Source organism: Engystomops pustulosus, chromosome 4 (genome assembly GCF_040894005.1).
Source record: "Engystomops pustulosus chromosome 4, aEngPut4.maternal, whole genome shotgun sequence".
Classification (NCBI taxonomy): domain Eukaryota; kingdom Metazoa; phylum Chordata; class Amphibia; order Anura; family Leptodactylidae; genus Engystomops; species Engystomops pustulosus.
The window spans coordinates 157383989-157408188 of NC_092414.1; the positions used below are offsets into that span (position 1 = coordinate 157383989).

The following is a 24200-nucleotide window of genomic DNA, read 5'->3' on the forward strand; positions in this document are numbered from 1 at the left end:
ACTTTACTACAAGGCATGAGTACACTTAGATTGAGACATTTCTATAAATTCACTTCTATCTTCATGCTTATTAAAAGGATTTCTTCTGCTGCGAAGTGAGAGTTGTCTGTATTACAAGTTTTCCAAGCAATAAAGCAGAAGTCATTGTACTGTCAGCTGTCTGCCCCTGTAGAGAAGTTTGAACACATTATGCTATGTTTACTGGCCTACACCACTGACAACATGGTAACAAATCATCACATAACAGTTTATTCCCATATGGAATATATCAGAAGACAGTATTAAGCAATATGTGGAGGAATTAACATGTCTTGTCTGTCAGCTATGCCACTTTGGGCTTGACAGGGTCTTGTTTCTAATGATGTGGGTCCCAATCATTCATTTTTTTTCCATGGACTTCCTCTTGTGACTTTCTTTTGTGAGGGCTGAAAGAGCCCTAGTCCAAGTTATGAACTGGCCATATAGACCACATATAGCAACACAGGCTTGGCATAAGTGTGCCAGTATTACATTCCTTGTTTGTAGTTCTTGTTAAGGGTACATGAAGGCCACCATCTTGGGTAGTCCTCAGCTGTCACCTACTTCTACATTAATATCCTATGTGGCTTCCTTGATATCAGAGCTCTTGGTCAGAGATCATGTATTGTGTGGCTCAATGCTGTTGCTCTGCCTGTCTTTTTTGTTTGATAGTTTACATGTTTTCCATTTCTTGATACATCCTTTGATATCCTGACATGATTTTGGACTGTCGGACTAGTCAGTGTATCTTTGCTTTATTATCTCTATCTGTCCACTCCATTGACCAGCAGTTACCAGGCAAAAGCAAGTTCTCCTCTTCCTCTTGCAGGGTTACTCATGATGTGCCAGATAGTGGGTTAATTGCGGACAGCGCAATAGTCTGCAGGGTAAGGTCACCATCACTTGTGTAGTCTGAAAGCCTAGCTGTTGTTTAGTTGTTGATACAACTTTTCCTCAACTGGTTCTATTATTGCCATTACCATTATCATTACCAGCAGAACGTTTTTAGAATTATATAGTTTGTACATGAAAAGGGGGGGGGGCAGCCATCTTGCCCAAATTGCTGTAGCCAAACATTGTTAGATGATTTTACATTACATTTACGTTTTTACATATTGCTACTTTTCATTGTAAAATGTTTTATCTCTTCCCAGGTCCACGTTACTGCTCCTTTACTTCCACCCATCTGCTTGTTCTCATTGGCTGTTGTGTACAAGTTGAAGCCCACCACAAGTTTACCCCTAAAGTGTGGAAAGAATTATTAATGTGGATTACAGCTAAAGCTCCATAGAAGAAAGAGGATCAGGTAACTTGTTCTATACAATAAGCATAGTCTTTATGTTAGTAACTGGTTAGTTACTCTACACCAGTGATGGCAAACCTTTTAGAGACCGAGTGCCCAAACTACAACAAAGACCCGCTTATTTATCGCAAAGTGTCAACACAGAAATTTAATTTGTGATTTATACTCCCTTCTCTGTCACAGCTTTCATTGATAAGGACACCAATAAAGAAAGAAAATAGTCCCAGGTAAAGCTGTCACTTTAAAATAGCTCTGTGCACAGAAAGTCCTGGGCTGTGTGGGACTGCAGGAAGATACCTGGAGTCATCTCTGGTGATGGCCTGAGTGCCCACAGAAAGGGCTCTGAGTGCCACCTCTGGCACCAGTGCCATAGGTTAGCCATCACTGCTCTACTCTATTCAGATGAATATCACCTTTTTACATACTAGATGTTTTTGTCTTACTTTATGCCATCTATACATATCCCATTTTACCTCAGCCTGAAAATTTGCTTCAGATGCAGCAAATGAAAATCCTACCTGACAGCTCTAACCATTCCTTATAAGCAGTTTCATTGCGTTTCTATGGCTATTACATTGCAATCTTTATATGATGCATAGGATTCACACAGAAAAGTGCCGGGCACAGTAAATTCAGCTGTATGGAAATTGAGTTTTTTGCTATTTGAATAAAACCTTTCACTCATCCAAGTCTCATTAAGCAATGTCTGCCAAGTGCTTGTGTCAACACAATGAGAACAGCAACTCACTGTCTAAAGCAATGAACTGTGCACTTAATGGACTAGTGTTTAATATGAGGGGGGTCACTATAAGTAAACTGCTCAGTGGAGAGCAGAGGGTTACTAGTGGTGACTCTGACTATGTGAACCGGGCTATAATCCATTCCCTCTGCATGTATTCACACATATTCGTTGGGGCGAATGCAATGCTTCTTTGCATTTTTTGTAAATAAGAGAATCCGAGTGTGAGAGCACAAAAATAAACAAGAAGCTCAAATATCCTTATGATACGGGAATTATTTGCCCACATATTTGAGGACGTTGTTTGGGCATTAACCACAAGCCATCACAATTAGGGCTTTCAATGAAAAAAGACCTAGAAATCTTCTTATCATTTTTTAACATGGCTTTATAAATGTTGATTAAGCCTGTGCAGACAGGCAATACACGTAGGGATCCGCTAGCCCTCTACCGGTATAGGACTTTTTATATCCATGAGGTAATTATGTATTCTCAGTGACATTGATAATGTATGCACTTGTTTAGTAGAGGAAGGTGTAAAGGGTCCATGCACACTATCGTATAGGGGACATATATATGGCCGCAAATTTATGGTCACAAATAAGTCCCCCATAGTTGTGTATGGTGCCTGGGCTCGGTACGGTGATCACAACGTGCCCAATCTTTGGCCGTAAGAACAGCCATGTGGCTCTATTCTCTATGGAGAGAGGTGGGGCGAGCAGCGCTTGCTTCTCCTCTCCAGCGTGCCCGACAAGTACCCGTACGGCTATGGTCGGGCGGGCACACGCATGAGCCCTAATACTTATTTGTTATTTCAATCCTGACCTTTTGTCAGATCATGATTTTTTTGTATATTACATTCCTCCACAATTTACTAATATATGCTCTGCGTAACTTATGTATCTTTTCCTTTCTCCAAGACTGGTACCACTTATCGTAAGCAGGGGGTTTTGTATGCAAACAAATGGTTGTGCTTTTTTAATAGTTTTTTTGAAATTTGAATATATGTAATAAAGATATGTATTTCTATTCCACATGATCATCCTTCTTTTTCTATTGTTAGATTACTTTCTGGGATGCTTTTTGTATAGTAGTTTATGAGATTCAACCCTCATACATTTAACTTTGTAAATGCATTCATTCATGATTGAAAAACATTGTTTGTCATAACAAAGAGGCAGAAAAAAAATCCTCTTCATAAATGGATGTCAGTCCTATTTACAGTTCACAAAAGACCAACCTTATGCAATCTGAAGTGATGGCCATGTGCAGTGCATGTAGATAGTATTTCTTCATGTCTGTCATGGTGGGAAAAAATCAGCTAAGACCTACTGAACTTATATCAAAATAGGACTGAATATTAACATGGGGCAATTGTTTTGGAAAAAAAATTGCAACTGCCCCATCAAAATGAGTCTGTACAAAAAACCCCATTCAGATAAATTAAAGCCAGAAGAGACGCTAATTATTAATATTTAAGGTGTCAATTTTCATCAATTGTTAAAAAAAATGTAAAAAGCATTATAGTTAGACAGAGTAAGTAAGAGTGGGAAAGGATTGGCTCTTGGGGAAGATTTATAAGAGCTTCTCTGTCAGAAAACTGGCATAGAAGCCCTGAAATATTTGAAATTGCCAGCAAACCACCAGCAATTGGGATTACTTCCATCTATAGACCATCTCCTCGCTAAGGGGTGTCGAGGGGCTTGAAGGTGCCAGCGTGGAGAGGGTCAGGGAGGGGCGTTCTTGTACCGGCGCCTGCACAATTACTTTTACAGGTAAAAGTTCAGCTGCTGTTTATATTTTTACTCCAGGTCCTAGAAGTAAATGTTTCACAGGCCGGCCTGCCGGATACATCAAGGGACAGGAGCTTCTTGATGTATGTGGAGGGGCGGGAATTCCATCATATGGTATGATAAATCTCCCCCTTGGTTTATAGTGGTCTTGATCATCAGCGTCACAAGGGGTCACCCATTTGAAGCATACAGCAACCCAGATTCTAATAGTAAACCCTGTATATATATGTAGGCAAATATTAGATAGCTCACCTGGGATACTAAAATAAAATTTACAATAGATGAGAATTAAAAATCACTGTAGGCTCCTGTACATGTGGAGAATATCAGGCTTTTATAGAAACTATTTATATTTTATAATACAAATTCACTAATTGGCAAAATAATTCTGTATATAATTTAAAAATATATACACAGGGTACAGAAAATATTCAGACCCCTTCACATTTTTCACTCTTTGTGTCATTGCAGCCAATTGGTAATTGCTGTATACTGTGCATTCCATCTTGACAGAAAAAAACTGAAATGTAGATATGTTTGCTAAAAGGAGGCATGCTTCAGTCTAACAGGGATAGCTGTGGACTGCCCTTGTAAGGGGGTGGGAGTCAAAGGGTACAATCTAGGGACAGATATCCAGTTCCCCCTGGTACCCCCGACCCCCAGCCTGTGGGTACGTTTTACGTCTGAACCACGGTAAGAGTATCTTTTCTGGATTATTTTATTTATTAATCACACTCACTCCCTTCCTGTGCTTCTTTATCTGATATATCGGGAATTGATCCAACGGTAATTTGGCTGCTTCTGTACTTAATTTATTAAACTAAACAAGAAAAAAGGAAATATCACATGGTCATAAGTATTCAGCCCTTTGCTGTGATAGTCACATTTAACTCACATGCTGCCCATTTCCTTTGAATCCTTCTTTAGAAGGTTTTACTTCTTAACTGGAGTCCCGCTGTGTTCAAATAAACTGATTTCCCCTGTATTTCCCCTGTATTGCCCCGGGATTTTGGCGCACACGATCGGATTGTGGCGTGCACGTGACGGAAATCGGGGGGCGTGGCCGAACGAAAACTCAACAGATTCCGAAAAACTGCTGCATTTAAAAAAAGAAAAGTGTCGCGGAGCTTTCACTTACCTTCACTAGGAATAGGCCGGTGAACTTGAGTGCGTTCCGATGCTGGTGGACATCGGAGGAACTGCCTTAATGAATTTCGGCCGGACCCGAATCCACCGCAGAGAACGCGCCGCTGGATCGCGAATGGAAAGGGTAAGTAAATCTGCCCCAATGACTGTAAGGTAAGCACACAGCTAAAATAACAAAGCAGTGACTTTAGATCATTGTTGAGCAAATATAGCATCTGAATGCAATGAAAGTGCATCCTTCCACAAAGCATTCCCTTTTTATGGGGAGTTTAGCCCCATTGCATTTAAAGAGAATAATTTAAGCAACATGCCTACCACAAAAATCTTGCTGTAAGCGTGGTCCCCTGAGATAACAAAAAGAGTAACTAAACAATCTAACCAGTAGTGTTATAAAAGGCTTATGTTGTACTGCTTGCTTATCATAGAACCAGCAAACATCTCACTGGGGCAACAGAATATAACATACAAAAAAAAACAAGTCCATCAGAAAAAACTTGTGGACAAAAAAGTTGTGTTCTGCTAGCTTACTTCCCTCAAGGGTGGACCTGCCACTATTGGTTTACGAGTGTTGGGCCTTTGTTGGCCGGTGTGTCTGGTTCTTTCGGGACTTGGAGGCCTAGGGAAAGAAGAAATGGCGATCCATCTTCCGGATGCCCAAAGATCTGCAGCTTGTCATTCTGCTGGACCAGGATATCTCTATCTGTATGGCACTCCCGCTTCCCTCAGTAGAGACGTTAGCATACGGAATTTTTCCTAGCTTGCAATGTAGCTTGGGATAGGTCCTTATAGAGATGAATGTCCTCATATAGGAAAGGATGAACTATTTGTATTTACGTGAAAAAATAAATTTGAATAATAGTCTTTTGGCACTTCTTCATGAAAGATCCTTGGTTTTGGTACCCTGTGGGCCCTGTCAATTATTAGTTCCTATTATTGAACCTCAAGCAGCAGGGCTTTCATTATGTTGGTGATATACCTCCTCAGAACTGCCTGTGGCACTATTTCAGGGATGCCCCCGAGTTTCACATTGTTTCATTGGTTTCTGTCCTTGAGGTCAGAAAGTTTATCTTTATTCTCCTGAAGTTTTTCCTCAAGGTGATATGGTTATCAATAAGCTTATTATGGAATCTTATGAGCTCTCCCATATTGTTTTCTATGTACCAATGAACCTGCAAGAAGCCCCATAGTCTGACCATCATCTCTTTATTAAGTGTCTCAGATGCAGATTGTTCTGTGGTCTGGATGTTGGCAAATGGCTCAAGGCCGATTCTAGTCTATTTGCTGCCTAATTTGAAAACCTGAAATGCCCCCCCCCCCCCAACAACAGACCAACGGACTACTGAATTCACAGACAAACTTTTAAAAAGAATCTACAACCTGATAAAAGAATGCTGAGAACTTAGGCAACGATCGACTAATTACATTTTCTTCCGCACATGACTCTTCAATTTAATGCCAGATGTCTTCAGCTCTTGGCACCACATCTCCGCACTGCACCCATAATATACCACAGTGACGTACAGTATAAAGTCATCTAAATAACAGTGTTCCTAAATAATATAAACCTCTCATGACACAACAGACCCTTATTACATTATATACATCCCCCATTATATTATAAAAAAAAAAAACATTATTATATAATATTACAGGCCCCTTATTACATATTATGCAGCCCATCTTATATTATTACAGCCTTCTTATTAAATACAGCCCACCATATTACATACAGCCTTCCTTATTACACACATCCCCCTTATTATATACAGCCCCCCTTATATACAGTTCCTTTATATTATATGCAGCCCCCCTTTTATTATATACAGCCCATTATATTATATACAGCTCCTCTTATTATATACAGCCCCCCTTATAATATACAGCCCCAATATTATACACAGCACCCCTGTTATATAATATTACAGCCTCGCATCTATAATGTATAGCCTCCCTTATGTTATAATATGCTCAAGTTACTTATCTTGACTCCTGTCACTCTTCCATGCCACGATTCGCGTCCTCTTCATCTTCCCGGTTCTTCTCCTCTGTGACGGGACACAGGCAGAGTGATTTCATCCCACACCGCTTGGGTCCTTCAGAGCAACAGAGTGGCACAGACTGTTGGTAACCAATGGAGGCAGAATGCTCTCAGAAGTGTGGCCATCTTGCAGCTTGCTCAGCCCACGCCCGAAACTCTGAGACTATTCTTAACTGGTCCAGCCAGAGCCCTGACCTAAACCAGATTGAGCATTTCTGGAGAAATTTTAAAATGGCTGTCCTTCAATGTTCACCATCTGACTTGAGGGAACTGGAGAACTGAAGAATGGCAGAGGATCCCTAAATAAAAAGAACTTGTCGCATGAAGACTCGGCTGTACTAGCTCAAAAGCTGCTTCTACTCAATAATGAGCAAAGGGGCTCAATACTTATGACCATGTGATATTTCAGTTTTTCTTGTTTAATAAATTAGCAAAAACATCTACATTTCAGTTTTTTTTCTGTCAAGATATGAAGAGTGAAAAATATAAATGGATCTGAATACTCTCCATACCTTCTGTAAGTCTATAAAAAATGATACATAGTACTTTATAAATTTCTCTAGCTGGACGAAGCATTTTATCATTAGAAAATACTTGTCCCCATCTGCTCTCCAAGTCATCCACTAAAGTTCTCACAATGAAGGTAATGATGACCTTAAATTAATATACGGTGGCGCTGACTAATTACCGTTGGAGCAGGCTTATGTATACTTGTCTTCTGGACATATTTCACCCCACCTCCTCCATTATCTAATTAGTAACTGACCTGAGATACAACTGTGTTCAACGCTTTCATTGTGATGCATTTATATTTCATTATTTTTTCCTCAAGATTGAATTAATAATGGAAGGAAATTAATTCAGTGTGGTCACTGGTGAAAATAAAATATTGAACTCATTAGAATTCATTTCTGTGTAAATAAATGAGAGTTCAAAACTAACAATTCTGACTGTGGCCATTCAGGAAAGAGGCCAGTAGACAGCATTTAGTACTTACATATGGCCAGTTCCCAGGACAATTTCTTCTATCTTAATATAGGTTTAATTTTCTTTTTTCTCTAAAACTCATTGAACATTCATCAAAACTGATGAACCAGTTAATGTGTGATTCTAGATTCTTCTTCTTAGTGCTCTGATGTGCTATCATTATACAACCTATTACTTCAGAGTAACATAAGTGTTGAACTGTTACAGCAAAACCAAATCATGTGTAACCGATATTGATACAAAGATATAATTTTGGTAGTTAGAACACTTGGGAAAACTTGCAACATAAATCTTATCCATTTTCTGGGCACTTTTATTGATGACCTTTCTCTAGGATAGGCTATCATTTTTTTTATTGGCCGGGCCCTGCATTGATTTACTATGCAGGTTGTCCTAAACAGGGAGAACTCAACAGGAAGGAGTTGGCTTCAAAATTTTTGTAGTAGAAGGAAGCCCCAGCTATAGTTACAGCTCAAACAGAAGAGAATGGGACAGACAAGACACAGAACAGACTGCTTACGACTCCATGCCCTATGTTTATGACATCCTGAATGGTTGATTGGGTTGGGGCCTTCCCCACAAAATAGGACATTAATGTTTCATCCCATTTAAGTCCCTGTCCTTAGTCATGGCAGCCATGACTAAGGACAGGGACACTGTCCGAAACGCGTAGGCACTACTGTCTATCTGAGTGGATCACTGAAGTTTTGTATATGCACTAAATAAAATCCTTGGTGTTTGGAGCCTGGCTGGACCGTGAATTCTTCATTTTTTCGACATTGTTGTGCCCCAGCAGAAGGGTGGCCCGTGCCGAGTTCGACACCGAAAGGGGGTAGGTGAGCTGGCATTATCCTTTTTATTCTCACATATGTGTTATACCTGTGGTGCCAGGAGGATTTAGCTCCTTTTAAGTCCTTTTGTTGTGCTAAGAGTTTGAAGGCTACATAGCTTTGGAAGGACTTGCTGGGGCTTCTAGTAGCAAAGGGCAATCTTAACAAAGAGCAACATCATAGAAGAAGGGTTGCTTTCCTCCAAAGACCAAAAAGTTTGAGCTCTGATATTGCAGAACCAGCACCCAGTTGACATCTCTTTGAAAAGAGAAAACTAGAAGTATGGAGCAACATACAACAGACGGCAAGTGTCTCAGGAGAAGGGTTAATAAAACAAGGGAGGGAGGATGCAGATGCTTTTTTTGTACAGTGCAACGAAAAGGATGATATATTCATGATAAGCACAAAGGCTCTAGAACACAGGGTGAAGAATCTAGCAGAAAAAGAAATACGCCTGTTCTGGTCTATAAATTCACTAAGGTCGTACCACGAATGTAAAAGGGTCTCGAGAGGACTACGATCGTATAAGGAACCCTCACAGTTTGAAAATGACCCGGCTTTCAGAAAAGTATGGGATGAGGCACACCTGGAACATGCACTCACTTTGTTAAGGATTATACTTAAGAGGAACGAAGAGGAGTACGAAAAGGTGACGGAGGATTTGTGTAAAACGAAGTTGGAACTAAGGAAAAGGTTGACCCCCCAACAATACGACACCTTCTTGAAGAACTTGGAGAAGAAACTAGTGCCAATTCAGACAGATATAAAGGAGAGAAAGAAAGACAAATTTTTAAGAGATAAACAAGATTTTGCCAACAGTAAAATATTCAATTGGAAACCACAGAGGGGCCCAAAAAGGAACGAGTTCGCGCAAAAGAATCGCAACCCAAGATGATCCGGGAGAGACTACTGGACCACTGACTCAGACTCAAGTGCCTCAGAGGAGACCCTTCAAAAGCAGAGAGAAAAGGAGACAGAAAGATCAGACAGAGGTCCCAACGAAATCGTCCCTTTAGGAAGCGCACCAGAAGAGGAGGAAGAAAGAGGAACCGCAAGAACAAGACGACAAAAAAGGAAACAAGTAACCTGGAGGAAATGACAGAATTAACAGAAGAAAAGGACGTTTTAGTCATTAACCTCTCTAACCGGACTCTAGATAAAAATTGTGTGTCAGCATTACAGAAAGGGTTGAGTTTTTGTTTTACAGAACAGTTCAATAGAGTTGAATTTGAAATCGACCTATTCAAAGGGTTAAGGAGAATGAATTTGTAAAAATTCTTCTCACATAATGAACAGAATAGGAGGAAAGACATTACTAAGGAAGTGGAAGTACCCCTAGAAATAGGCCCTTTAGGTTTTTTCGCTACGGGGGAACTTAGAAAAGGAATGTATTTTGTTTCTAGCCAGTGAGGAAGAGAAAAGACCAGTTGAGGAAAAAGAAACCTTTAAAGGGGGCAATACGTCCAGATTTAACCCTCAGATTCAACAAGGGGGCACCATAGATCTCTTTCGTAAGTTGGTAGTTAAGGATATGGAAGCATTGATCTACAGAAAAGATAATTACAATATGACGAAGGAGGAATATTTGGCACTGGAAGCGTTAAGAAAAGACGAAGGGGTCACAGTTAAACAGGCCGATAAGGGGGGCAACATAGTGGTAATGGAAAGTGCCAAATACAGGGCAGAGGCTATGAGACTACTAGGGGATGAGGGAACGTATCACAAACTACCCGGGGACCCCACACAAAAATATGTGACACAATTAAGAACATTTTTAAGGTCACATGTGGAAAAAGGCACATTATCCAAAAAAATGGCAGAGAGATTGTTGCCTCCCTTCCCTAAAAAACCAGAATGGCATTTTTTACCAAAAGTCCATAAAAACCTAGAGAACCCACCAGAGCGCCCGATCGTGGCGGGCATAGGCTCGATAACGGAGCCGCTTTCACAATATATGGACTGGTTACTGAGGCCGGTTTTAAAAGATATCCCCTCATATTTAAAAGATACAAATGAATTCTTAAATGCTTTAAACCAACAGACATGGGAGGAACACTGGTTGTTGGCGTCTATTGACGTAGAGAGCTTGTACACCGGCATCCCCCATGAGAAGGGGGTACAAGCAGTAAGAGAAGTAGTAAAGAACGCACAAAAAGGTGAAGACTACATGAGATTTATCTGTGAGGCACTATATTTCATCCTAAGCCACAATGCATTTCTGTTTGATGGTGAGTGGTATGTGCAGGGCGACGGCACCGCCATGGGCACTCCCGTGTCCTGCACATACGTTAACATCTTCCTGGCAGTGTTTGAAAGTAAATACATTTATAACACCAGCAACCCCTATCTCACACACATAAAAATGTACAGAAGATACGTGGATGATGTGTTCATCCTATGGTCTGGGACCAAGGAGATGTTTGACGATATGGTCGAATCCCTGAACAATCATAATGATATGAACATGAGGTTCACCCACACAATCAGTGAAAATGTCATTGAGTTCTTGGACGTGTTAGTGGAGGTAAAAAATAACAAGATTTGCACATCAGTACACAGGAAAAAAACAGCGACTAATTCCTTACTGCATTTTAACAGCTACCATCCCAGTCATGTCAAGAGAGCGGTACCATATGGACAATTCCTCAGGCTGAGACGCGTTAATAACACAAGAGAAGGTTACGAGGAACAGGCTGAGGAATTGAAACAGAGGTTAAAGAGAAGAGGGTACCCTAGCACGATAATAGATAGAGCCTATGAGAAGGCAAGTAAAAAAGAACAAGAAGTTTTACTGAAAAAAAGGAAACAGAAGAGAGAGGGCCAAGAGAGATTCTCCTTTACATTTGACTTTTCTCCCATGGCAGATCTTATAAAAAAGGCCCTAAAAGACAACTGGCACATAATAGAAAACGATGCAGAACTGGCCACGATAGCAGAAGGTGGACCTTTGGTCAGTTTTAGGAGAGGTAGAACCATCAAGTCCAAATTAGTGAGAAGTTCGTATACTTCCGCACAGAAGGACAAAAATTGGTTAGAAAGGGGCCCCATTAAAGGCATCTTCAGATGTGGCAGGTGTAGATGCTGCCCGCATAATGTAGCCAAAAAGGTGATAGATTTTGGAGGACAAAGAGTGGAAGTAAATAGTTTCATAAACTGCAAAACCAGCTTTGTCGTATATGTTCTAATTTGCAGTTGCAAAAGATATTATATAGGCAAAACAATTAGACCTCTTTATCAGAGGATAAGGGAACATTTGAGATCAATTGAAACAGGTGTAGGAGCCCCCCGCCTCATAAAGCATATACGTGAATGCCATGATGGAGATGTAAAAGCTTTAAAGTTCGCTGGCATTGAGGTCATAGGAATTCCAGAGAGGGGAGGAGACAGGGAACGCCTGTTGTTACAAAAAGGGAATAGATGGATTATACGATCAAATGCCATGGGACCAGTGGGGTTGAACGATAAAATTGATTGGAGCGTTTTTCTTTGAGCTTTAACATTACTTTGGTCTAGGTTTATACATCCTTGTAGCTTGAAAAAATTGCACTGTACATGTTGGGTGATTAGGTGGAAGATCCATCCACCCCATTGCTTTTAAGTCACAGGTATTTATGTAGCTCTAATTGGTAGTCATATCAGGTACATAATACATATGTAATACACACAGGTCACAATGATATAAGGCTTCGTATCACCATTCTGGTCATTGCGCATGCGCACCCTCCCTCCTTAGTACCCGTTTCCCTACCTTAGCTGCTCACGCAATGTCACGGAGACTGTGTCAGCGGTTGCCGCGGCGACACGTCATGTGACCGGTGAGTGCGGTGGGCGGGGCTAGGATCAGGTGACGCATCCCACGTGGAGCGTCCTGTTGGGGGCGGGGCCACCGGCTGAGTCCGGAAGTTACCGCGTACCACGGACGCACCTGGGAAATGGGAGTGCAAGTGCGGCGCATAGAAACCATAGGTGAGTTTTAGCCAATGTTCGTGATCCAGGCAGCGGTTGATTGGCACCTGCCTTTTGTGTGACATGATGGGTAACCTATTGTATATTGTATTACCTGAATAGGGCGGGTATCCGTCCCACCCTAGGAGCTTATAACCCTGTTAGTCATTTTAATCCCCACACGGAGGCCGGAAGAAGCGCAGATAGCGCGAAACGGCCGTAGCCTTCCTTTGAGCACCATGCATCACTCCCTCCCCGCTGTACCCTGGTTTTGATGTTTGGATCGTATTTCCAATAAAGAAGAACCTACATTTCACACAGAATTTGGGTGAGTGCCGTCCTTCCTCTTTCTACTCATATTGATTTGTTCGGACTTGCATCCTTTCGGGACATTGGCACCACAGTATTCTGGGCTTAAGCACGAGCAAGATTATCTCCTATCCAAGCCTCAGTGAAGCCGTCTGCACTTAAGGGTTGTTTGAGGTGCCGCTATCACTATCTGTTCTTGTTGGAAAGACTTTTTATGGAGCAACATAGATTAAACTTCCAATTATTTTTCCTAGGTAATAGTGTGGCTTAAAAAGGGAAAGGGATTTAAAAAACAGTTGCCTTTAAATTTACTGGATACTTAAAGGGGTGTTCACACTTCGGCAAATTAATGTTATTGTTTGTGTGATGAAAAATAATACAATTTTCCAGTATACTTTCTGTATCAGTTCCTCTCGGTTTTCTAGATCTCTGCTGTCATTTTATATAAAGCTTCTATGTTTACTTACAGTGGATAGAAATCTGACCATGGTCACACAGGTGCACAGATCATGAGTATCATAGAGAGTCAGTAGAGCTGTGTCTTATAATGAGCCAGGCAGCTGTGTGGCCGTGGTCTTATTCTGTCTATTGGAAAGAACAATGACGCTTTCTATAGAATGACAGCAAACAGAAATCCAGAAAACCGTGAGGAAATGATACAAAGAGTATATTGGAAATTTGTCTAACAATTAAGTATGCAAACATATCCTTTTAGGTTGTGACTAGAGATGAGCGAACATACTCGTCTGAGCTTGATGCTCGTTCGAGCATTAGCGTACTCGAAACTGCTCGTTGCTCGGACGAATACTTCACCCGCTCGAGAAAATGGCAGCTCCCGCCGTTTTGCTTTTTGGCGGCCAGAAACAGAGCCAATCACAAGCCAGGAGACTCTGCACTCCACCCAGCATGACGTGGTACCCTTACACGTCGATAGCAGTGGTTGGCTGGCCAGGTCAGGTGACCCTGGGATAGACTAGCCGCTGCCCGCGCTGCTCGGATCATTCTGTGTCTGGATGCCGCTAGGGAGAGAGCTGCTGCTGGTCAGGGAAAGCGTTAGGGTGTTCTATTAGAATAGTGTTAGGCAGGAGTGATTCAACAAGAACCCAACAGCCCTTCTTAGGGCTACAATAACGTTATACTTTTTTTTTTTTGTTTGCTTGTGGCTGGGCTTGCTGGCACTAGTAGTGCAGCTAGTACCATATTGTGAGGAATTTGCAGGGGGACTTGCTACCGTTGTGTTTAGCTCTTAGTGACACACATATCCACCTCAAACACCAAAGTGGGAAAATTTATTAGGGGTTTGATTTCAATTAGGCACAGTCTGCCATTTACTTTTTATTTTACGTTTATTTTTTCATAACTCAGCGTCATCTCATCAGTGTGCTTTCATACTTGGCTAGAAAATAGCCATAGGAGAATCCAAACGGCTTACTTACGCCTACAGTAGCGTTATATATATTTGATTTCTGGTTGATCTGCTGGTGGCTGTCCTTGCTGCAGTGCATCTACTAGCAAATTATGAGCAATTTGTAGTGAGAGTTGCGACCGCTGTGTTTTGCGCTTAGTGACGCACATATCCATCGCAAAGACCGAAGTGGGAAAATTTATTAGGGGTTGGATTTCAATTAGGCACAGTCTGCCATTTCCTTTTTTATTTTACGTTTATTTTTTTAATAACTCAGCGTCATCTCATCTGGCATAGCAGTGTGCTTTCATACTTGGCTAGAAAATAGCCATAGGAGAATCCAAACGGCTTACTTACGCCTACAGTAGCGTTATATATATTTGAATTCTGGTTGATCTGCTGGAGGCTGTACTTGCTGCAGTGCATCTACTAGCAAATTGTGAGCAATTTGTAGTGAGACTTGCGACCGCTGTGTTTTGCGCTTAGTGACGCACATATCCATCGCAAAGACCGAAGTGGGAAAATTTATTAGGGGTTGGATTTCAATTAGGCACAGTCTGCCATTTCCTTTTTTATTTTACGTTTATTTTTTTAATAACTCAGCGTCATCTCATCTGGCATAGTAGTGTGCTTTCATACTTGGCTAGAAAATAGCCATAGCAATAGGATAGCATCGTTTGGTTTTAAAAACTAAAAAACACAAAAAAAAAAAAAAAAAACACAAAAAAAAGTTAAAAAAAAATTAATGTTATAACTCTCATTTTCAAAATGTTTAACCCGAGGGCTAGGGGTAGAGGACGAGGGCAGGGACGTGGGCGTCCAACTACTGCAGGGGTCAGAGGCCGTGGTCCTGGGCGGGGTGAGACACCACCTGCTTATGAGGGAGCAGGGGAACGCCGCAGAGCTACACTCCCTAGGTTCATGTCTGAAGTTACTGGGACTCGTGGTAGAGCACTGTTGAGGCCAGAACAGTGCGAACAGGTGATGTCGTGGATTGCCGACAATGCTTCGAGCAATTTGTCCACCAGTCAGTCTTCCACGCAGTCCACCCATGTCACCGAAATCGGCACTCCTCCAGCTCCTGCACCTCAGCCTCCCCCCCCCCAGTTTGCCCCCTCCCAGGAAAATTTGGCATTTGAACCGGCATACTCTGAGGAACTGTTTTCTGGACCCTTCCCACAGTCACAAACCACTTGTCCGGTTGCTGCTGAGCAATTTTCCGATGCCCAGGTTTTCCACCAGTCGCAGTCTGTGGGTGATGATGACCTTCTTGACGTAGTGGAAGAAGTGTGTAAAGAGGTGTCCGACGATGAGGAGACACGGTTGTCAGACAGTGGGGAAGTTGTTGTCAGGGCAGGAAGTCCGAGGGGGGAGCAGACTGAGGGATCGGAGGATGATGAGGTGACAGACCCAAGCTGGGTTGATAGGCCGGGTGAACACAGTGCTTCTGAGATGGAGGAGAGTCCTCGACCAGAACAGGTTGGAAGAGGCAGTGGTGGGGTCAGACGGAGAGGCAGGGCCAGACCTGGTGCATCAGTGCCAAATGTGTCAACTAGTGAAGCTCCCGTGGCGAGGGCTCCTGCGTCGAGGGCTAGATTTTCAGAAGTCTGGAGGTTCTTTAAGGAAACACCGGATGACCGACGGACTGTGGTGTGCAACATTTGCCAAACCAGGATCAGCAGGGGTTCCACCACTAATAGCTTAACTACCACCAGTATGCGCAGGCATATGAATGCTAAACACCCCACTCAGTGGCAACAAGCCCGTTCACCTCCGGCCGTGCACACCACTGCTCCTTCCCCTGTGTCAGCTGATAGTCAGCCCCCTGCCCAGGACCCTGGCACAAAAACCCCATCGTCGCCTCCACGATCCTCCACAGCATCCACCAGCATCCATACCCCAGACGCTGGAGCGGAAACACAAATATAGTGCAACCCACCCGCACGCCCAAGCCCTTAATGTCCACATCTCCAGATTGCTTAGCCTGGAGATGCTGCCCTATAGGCTAGTAGAGACCGAGGCCTTTCGCAACCTCATGGCGGCGGCCGCCCCTCGGTATTCGGTCCCCAGCCGCCACTACTTTTCCCGATGTGCCGTCCCAGCCCTGCACCAGCACGTGTCAGACAACATCATCCGTGCCCTGACCAACGCCGTTTCTGACAAGGTCCACCTGACCACGGACACGTGGACGAGTGCTGCCGGGCAGGGCCACTATATATCGCTGACGGCACATTGGGTTAACTTGGTGGAGGCTGGGACCGAGTCTGACCCTGCGGCTGGTCATATACTGCCGACGCCGAGGATTGCGGGGCCTACCTCGGTCCAGGTGTTTCAGGCCTACTATGCCTCCTCCTCCTCCCACCCCTCCTCCACCTCCTCCTCCGAACTACCATCCGTGGGCATGGCGCCATCAGTCGGTAGCTCTAGGCACAGCAGCAGTGCCGTCGCTAAGCGACAGCAGGCGGTGCTCAAACTGCTGAGCCTAGGCGATAAAAGGCACACCGCCCAAGAACTATTACAGGGCATCACGGCGCAGACTGATCTGTGGCTGGCACCGCTGAACCTGAAACCAGGCATGGTTGTGTGTGACAACGGCCGTAACCTGGTGGCGGCTCTGCAACTCGGCAGACTGACACATGTGCCATGCCTGGCCCATGTGTTAAATCTGATAGTTCAGCGTTTCCTCAAGACATACCCCAATCTGTCTGATTTGCTCACGAAGGTGCGCCGCATCTGTGCGCATTTCAGGAAGTCCAGCACAGATGCTGCCACTCTCAGGGCAGCGCAGCGCCGCCTCCAACTGCCCGCTCACCGACTGTTGTGCGACGTGCCCACGAGGTGGAATTCAACACTGACCATGTTATCCAGAGTTTACCAGCAGCGCCGAGCGATTGTAGACTGCCAGATGTCAACTTCCACCAGAACTGGTAGTCAGGTCAGTCAGCTTCCTCAAGTCTACAATGAGGAGTGGACGTGGATGTCTGATATCTGTCAGGTGCTGAGTAACTTTGAGGAGTCAACACAGATGGTCAGTGGCGATGCCGCCATCATCAGCCTCACCATCCCGCTGCTTGGCCTGTTGAAAAACTCTCTGATCAGCATGAAGTCGGAAGCTTTGCGCTCGTCACAAGAGACGGGGGAAGAAGATTCCCTTGTTGATAGCCAAAGCACCCTTAGGTCTGTTTCTCAGCGCATATCGGAGGAGGTGGAGGTGGAGGAGGATGAGGAGGAAGAGGAGGAGAATGTTGGCGAGACACAAGAGGGGACCATTGTTGAGTCCTTCACTGTTCAGCGTGTATGGGCAGAAGAAGAGGAGTTGGAGGAGTTGGAGGAGGAGGAAATGGACAGTCAGGCCAGTGAGGGGAGTGAATTCTTACGCGTTGGTACTCTGGCGCATATGGCAGATTTCATGCTAGGCTGCCTATCCCGTGACCCTCGCGTTCAAAGAATTTATTCCAGCACCGATTACTGGGTGTTCACTCTCCTGGACCCACGGTACAAGCAAAATCTTTCCACTCTCATCCCTGGAGAGGAAAGGAGTGTGAGAATGCATGAATACCAGCAGGCCCTGGTGCACAAGCTGAAACAGTATTTCCCTTCTGACAGCGCTAGCGGCAGAGTGCATAGTTCTGCGGGACAAGTAGCGAGGGAGAGTAGGCGAGCAGGCAGCTTGTCCAGCACTGGCAAGGGTACGCTTTACAAGGCTTTTGCCAGCTTTATGTCACCCCAGCAAGACACTGTCACCTGTCCCCAGTCTCGGCAGAGTAGGGCTGATCTTTACAGAAAGATGGTGAGGGAGTACGTAGCTGACCATACCATCGTCCTAAATGATCACACAGCTCCCTACAACTACTGGGTTTCAAAGCTGGACATGTGGCACGAACTGGCGCTGTACGCCTTGGAGGTTCTTGCCTGCCCTGCCGCTATCGTCTTGTCCGAGCGGGTTTTCAGTGCAGCTGGTGGCATCATCACCGATAAGCGTACACGCCTGTCGACTGACAGCGCTGACAGGCTGACGCTTATTAAGATGAATAAAGCCTGGATTTCTCATAATTTCCAATCTCCACCAGGTGAAGGAAGCTCAACCTGAATAATTTATCCACTCCTCCTCCTCCTCATTTTCCTCCTTCTCCTCCTCTTTGTACAGTAAAGCAGAGGAAACTGGCTATTTTTTGACAGGGCCCACTGGCTCTAGCTATAGTACTTTATGCATTTAATTTTTCTGGAGGGCCACCGACCCGGTCCTCTGTTTTAAACAATTTTTGGGAGTGCCACATACAGGCACTCAATCTATTCAATTTTTCTGGAGGGCCACCTACCTGCTCCTCTGGTTTGAAAACTTTTTTGGACTGCCACATACAGGCACTCAATCTATTTCATTTTTCTGGAGGGCCACCTACCTGCTCCTCTGGTTTGAAAACTTTTTTGGACTGCCACTCAATCTATTTCATTTTTCTGGAGGGCCACCTACCTGCTCCTCTGGTTTGAAAACTTTTTTGGACTGCCACATACAGGCACTCAATCTATTCCATTTTTCTGGTGGGCCACCTACCTGCTCCTCTGGTTTGAAAACTTTTTTGGACTGCCACATACAGGCACTCAATCTATTCCATTTTTCTGGAGGGCCACCTACCTGCTCCTCTGGTTTGAAAACTTTTTTGGACTGCCACATACAGGCACTCAATCTATTTCATTTTTCTGGAGGGCCACCTACCTGCTCCTCTGGTTTGAAAACTTTTTTGGACTGCCACATACAGGCACTCAATCTATTCCATTTTTCTGGAGGGCCACCTACCTGCTCCTCTGGTTTGAAAACTTTTTTGGACTGCCACATACAGGCACTCAATCTATTCCATTTTTCTGGAGGGCCACCTACCTGCTCCTCTGGTTTGAAAACTTTTTTGGACTGCCACATACAGGCACTCAATCTATTCCATTTTTCTGGAGGGCCACCTACCTGCTCCTCTGGTTTGAAAACTTTTTTGGACTGCCACATACAGGCACTCAATCTATTCCATTTTTCTGGAGGGCCACCTACCTGCTCCTCTGGTTTGAAAACTTTTTTGGACTGCCACATACAGGCACTCAATCTATTCCATTTTTCTGGAGGGCCACCTACCTGCTCCTCTGGTTTGAAAAGTTTTTTGGACTGCCACATACAGGCACTCAATCTATTCCATTTTTCTGGAGGGCCACCTACCTGCTCCTCTGGTTTGAAAACTTTTTTGGACTGCCACATACAGGCACTATCCAAATTAAATTGTCTCCATAGCAGCCTCCACACGTTGTCTCCATTGCTACCTCCAAAAGTCGTCCATATAGCTGCCTCCATACATCGTCCCTTTATCAAACGAGGTGTGTCAGGCAGAAATTTGGGTTGTTTTCATGGATTCCACATCAAAGTTGTTAACTTTGTCGCCACCCAGCTGTGTTATCCACAAAATATACTGGCAAACTTTTATCATTTACCAATATTATTTCAGCGCTTCTTGCGCTTCTGTTTACATTCCCCTCACCCGCCATATCCTAAACTTATAAGAACGCTACTACACTTGATCTTATACAAAAGGTTCTTAGAAGTGCTGTTTGGGGAGTAGCCTAGAGACACGGGCTTGGATTGGCGAAAGCTCACCTGCCAGCGGAGCGCCAGCTCCATGCCAAGATCCAACTAACATAGTTTTAACTGCAGCACCTTTAATCTACTACTAGTTCACTGCCTCCATACATGGTCCCCTTATCAAACGAGCTTTGTCAGGCAGAATTTTGGGTTGTTTTCATGGCTTCCACAACAAACTTGTTAACTTTGTCGCCACCCTGCTGTGTAATCCACAAAACATACTGGCAAACTTTTATCATTTACCAATATTATTTCAGCGCTTCTTGCGCATCTGTTTACATTCCCCTCACCCGCCATATCCCAAACTTATAAGAACGCTACTACACTTAACTTGGTGCACACTGTGACCGAGTCTGACCCTGGGGCTGGTGATATACTGCCGACGCAGAGGATTGCGGGGCCTACCTCGGTCCAGGTCTCAAAGGCCTACTATACCTCCTCCTCCTCCCACCCCTCCTCCACCTCCTCCTCCTCCGAATTACCATCCGTGGCCATGGCGCCATCAGTCGGTAGCTCTAGGCACAGCAGCAGTGCCGTCGCTAAGCGACAGCAGGCGGTGCTCAAACTGCTGAGCCTAGCCGATAAAAGGCACACCGCCCAAGAGCTATTACAGGGCATTCCACATCAAACTTGTTAACTTTCTCGCCACCCTGCTGTGTAATCCACAAAAGATACTGGCAAACTTTTATCATTTACCGATATTATTTCAGCGCTTCTTGCGCATCTGTTTACATTCCCCTCTCTCGCCATATCCCAAACTTATAAGAACGCTACTACACTTGATCTTATACAAAAGGTTCTTAGAAGTGCTGTTTGGGGAGTAGCCTAGAGACAGGGGCTTGGATTGGCGAAAGCTCGCCTGGAAGCGGAGCGCCAGCTCCATCCCAAGCTACAACTAACATAGTTTTAAGTGCAGCACCTTTAATCTACTACTAGTTCACTGCCTCCATAATAATAATAATAATAATCTTTATTTATATAGCGCCATCATATTCCGTAGCGCTTTACAAATCATAGGAAACAAATACAAATGTAATGTAACAGAGCACAACATTTGTATGGAACAACAGGAGTGAGGTCCCTGCTCGCCAGAGCTTACGGTTTATGAAGATGATGGGGTAACACGAGGTAAAATAATTTTTAATGGTCAAGCCATTCTTCTTACGGAATAGAACAAAATATAATAAATGGAATTGCTGTCGCTTGAACCACTCAGCCGTCACCAGGTCCAGGGTGAATGGGACTGCATAGAAGTCTGGTGCCTGTTGGTTGCTGGATAACAGATGGGAGGACGACACAGGACGGGTTAGTAGAAGAGTTAAAACTTCATGCAGTTAATGAGTGTTATAGGCTTGCCTAAAGAAATGGGTTTTAAGAGCACGTTTGAAACTTTGGAGGTTAGGTATTAGTCTGATAGTCCGGGGCAGAGCATTCCATAGAATTGGTGCAGCTCTAGAGAAGTCTTGGAGACGCGAGTGGGAGGTCCGCACTAGGGTAGAGGTTGATCTAAGATCACTGGCGGATCTAAGAGCACGGGTTGGGCGATAGACTGAGATAAGAGAGGAGAGGTAGGGGGGTGCAGCATTATACAGAGCTTTATGGATGAGGGTTATTATTTTAAACTGTATTCGAAAGGAGACTGGCAGCCAGAGCAGCGACTGGCATGAACTGTAGGCATACATGGTCCCCTTATCAAACGAGCTGTGTCAGGCAGAATTTTGGGTTGTTTTCATGGCTTCCACAACAAACTTGTTAACTTTGTCGCCATCCTGCTGTGTAATCCACAAAATATACTGGCAAACTTTTATCATTTACCAATATTATTTCAGCGCTTCTTGCGCATCTGTTTCCATTCCCCTCACCCGCCATATCCTAAACTTATAAGAACGCTATTACACTTGATCTTATACAAAAGGTTCTTAGAAGTGCTGTTTGGGGAGTAGCCTAGAGACAGGGGCTTGGATTGGCGAAAGCTCGCCTGGCAGCGGAGCGCCAGCTCCATGCCAAGATCCAACTAACATAGTTTTAACTGCAGCACCTTTAATCTACTACTAGTTCACTGCCTCCATACATGGTCCCCTTATCAAACGAGCTGTGTCAGGCAGAATTTTGGGTTGTTTTCATGGCTTCCATGTTAACTTTGTCGCCACCCTGCTGTGTAATCCACAAAATATACTGGCAAACTTTTATCATGTACCGATATTATTTGAGCGCTTCTTGCTCACCTCCTTTGGTTCCTCTCTGCCACCCATTGGTTTGAAGCCTGAGTCCATTTAGGGTATGTCGCCATGCCACTCTCTAGCCTGCCGCTGCTGCCGCTGCCTCTGCATGAAGTCCCCTATAGTGTCAGGGTCAATTATTGGATGTTTTAGATGCTATCTAGCTTCATTCTGTCACTCTGTCATGGCCATGCTGTTGCCCATAATTTTGGCATAATGGTGCGATTAAGCAGCCTCAGAGGTATCCATGCATGCTGCCCCTGCTGTTTCCTGTCCATTTCCGTGGTGTTTCCATCCTTTTCTGAGGTTCCCAGGTGTTTGGCCAAGCTTCCCTGTGCAGAGCCTTGGTCCCCTTGAAAAATGCTCGAGTCTCCCATTGACTTCAATGGGGCTCGTTATTCGAGACGAGCACTCGAGCTTCAGGAAAAGTTCGTCTCGAATAACGAGTACCCGAGCATTTTAGTGCTCGCTCATCTCTAGTTGTGACCAAGTTGATGATTTAAGGTGTTGACCTGTCCAGTTTCTACTTATGTTTTGCAGAAGTTTTCTAGGATAATAGTTCACATGCAGTAGAAAAGATGGATTGGAGACCCGTAAGATTTTAAATGGTAGTCCAATCGGAGACATCAAGGTCAGGTCTGTCCCCAAGGTCTCTTTTGCTTGTGGACTGCAATGCAATTTCCCTCTATTGAAAAATAGAGAATTAAGTGAATAGCCATCTGTAATTCATTCATTTATGTCTTTATCCTTGAGCTCATCTAAGAGGTTTGAAGACTCTTCTTTTGGATAGATTGATATTCACTAAACCCTGGAAGAATGATATTGGAGCACTGATTCAAATTCATATGCTTTTTTAGAAAAGCAATGTCCAATCCTTTAAGCTAGGTGTGTCACAAATTGTTAAAAAAACAAGCTCCAAAAACTCAGGTGGTGTGTCACTGCTGAACAAAATCCTTAATTTTGTGGTATTTGTAGCTCTAATAGCATAAAGTTATATTTTAAGTACTGTATTTATTGATTTTTTGAATTTGAGGCAAAATTGGGGCAAATGGATTAATCCTAGATGGACTTCATTTAGAAAGACCTCACCAAGGATCTTGATCAGGAGTTGTTGACGCACCGAGTAATTTCTGTAAAATGGATGCTGGGATGCTAATTCCCAGTTTTTTGCAGCTTCCGCTGTTATCATGATTTTCTTCCTAGTCGAAAAATTTTGTTTATATGGATCGGGTAGTTGAACAAATGTTAGCTGTGGTTTAAGACCAAATGTAAATTCATGTTTGTTCACTCTTCCGCCTATCTGGCAGACTTCTTAAATGTTAGGTAGTAACAATTACACTCACCGGCCACTTTATTAGGTACACCTGTCCAACTGCTCGTTAACACTTAATTTCTAATCAGCCAATCACATGGCGGCAACTCAGTGCATTTAGGCATGTAGACATGGTCAAGACAATCTCAAACCGAGTATGGGGAAGAAAGGTGATTTGAGTGCCTTTGAACGTTTCATGCTTGTTGGTGCCAGAAGGGCTGGTCTGAGTATTTCAGAAACTGCTAATCTACTGGGATTTTCACGCACAACCATCTCTAGGGTTTACAGAGAATGGTCAGAAAAAAAAAAAAAAATGCAGTGAGTGGCAGTTCTGTGGGTGGAAATGCCTTGTTGATGCCGGAGGTCAGAGGAGAATGGGCAGACTGGTTCGAGCTGATAGAAAGGCAACAGTGACTCAAATCGCCACCCGTTACAACCAAGGTAGGCAGGGGAGCATCTCTGAACACACAATATGTCGAACTTTGTGGCAGATGGGCTACAGCAGCAGAAGACCACACCGGGTGCCACTCCTTTCAACT

At 43.8% G+C, this 24200-nt stretch overlaps 1 long non-coding RNA gene across 1 annotated transcript in view; it reads left to right on the forward strand.

Annotated features, from left to right (window-relative positions):
• LOC140127482 (uncharacterized) overlaps positions 1-24200 on the forward strand; it is a 475084-nt gene that overhangs the window by 342545 nt on the left and 108339 nt on the right. The window contains exon 3 of the long non-coding RNA XR_011854996.1: positions 1173-1324. This is a non-coding gene — a long non-coding RNA (uncharacterized lncRNA). The remainder of the gene's footprint in view (positions 1-1172; positions 1325-24200) is intronic.